The following is a 1110-nucleotide window of genomic DNA, read 5'->3' on the forward strand; positions in this document are numbered from 1 at the left end:
GCCCCCGCCCCGCAGCCTGCTGTGCCTCTGCACGGCCAGCTGCCCCGAGCCTGCTCCCAGTGGGAGCCTGCGGTCTGGATCCAGAGGTGGCAGGAGGGGAGCTTCTGCTTCTGAGCACAGTGGGGATGTCAGAACCAGTACCCTCTCTGAGATCCAATTCAAGAAGGCATGGCCTGGGCCATCTATGGGGCGTGTGGGAGTGAGGGCTCACTAGGTCAGGACACCTCTGAGCCCTGCAGGCAGCAGGACCACTCGGACACAGGGCTGACCGGCCCGGCCCACACAGCCAGCAGAAAGTGGCAGCCCCCGACCCCAGGCCCTACAGGGTATCCCCACAACCTGAGAGGAGACCTGGGAACGGTTCCCACATGGGTACCCTCTTCAGGGCTGCCAGGCTCCACAGCACAGGCTCTCGGAGTCCAGGCCACAGCATGGTGGGCTACCCCATATTCTGGATTCATCTGACTGCCACCACGTGAGCAGAAAGCTGGGATAAACGGGTCTGCTGGTGACGCACATGAGCTAAAGGAGACCCACTCTGGGCGCGGGGGTGGGCATAGGTTGAGTGCCTGATAGAGACGTTGGTGCTGTTGGCGGGTGAGGGGGGTGGACCGTGAGTGCCTCTCAGAGCTCTAGATGAACAAGGAAACGGATCTGCATGCTGGAGGAGCTGGAAGGGGCTTCGCTGAAGGAACTTGGGCTTCCCAGGCCACGAGCGCTGCCCCAGTGTGGCCCATGCCCGCTGCCAGGACACACAGATGGCTGCCATGTTGAGGACAACTCCTCCTCAGGCTGCGGGGGCTCAGGTCCTGGGCCAGGGGTGGGCGGGAGGTGGGGGTGCTCAGTGATGGGAGGGGATTCTCAGCAATGGTGGGGGGGGGGCATGACCTAGGTGCTGGACAAGGTGGATCCAGGTGAATCACGTGGAGAGAACCCCCCAGATGTGTGGAGAAAACCACAAACGTCCCTATGGCAAGGGAAAATAAACTCCAGAGGACTTTCCTGGTAGCTAAGAGTCCGTGCTCCTAATGCAGGGGGCCCTGGTTCAATCCCTGCTCAGGGAACTGGATCCCACATATTGCAACTAAGACCTGGCACAGCCAAAAAAAA

The 1110-nt window shown here is 61.2% G+C and overlaps 1 protein-coding gene across 1 annotated transcript in view; it reads right to left on the minus strand.

The window, feature by feature from the left end:
* CARM1 (coactivator-associated arginine methyltransferase 1) overlaps window positions 1–1110 on the minus strand; it is a 41433-nt gene that overhangs the window by 10448 nt on the left and 29875 nt on the right. The window lies entirely within an intron of this gene.

The sequence above is a fragment of the Bison bison genome, unplaced genomic scaffold (genome assembly GCF_000754665.1).
Source record: "Bison bison bison isolate TAMUID 2011002044 unplaced genomic scaffold, Bison_UMD1.0 scf7180017864492, whole genome shotgun sequence".
Taxonomy (NCBI): Eukaryota; Metazoa; Chordata; class Mammalia; order Artiodactyla; family Bovidae; genus Bison; species Bison bison.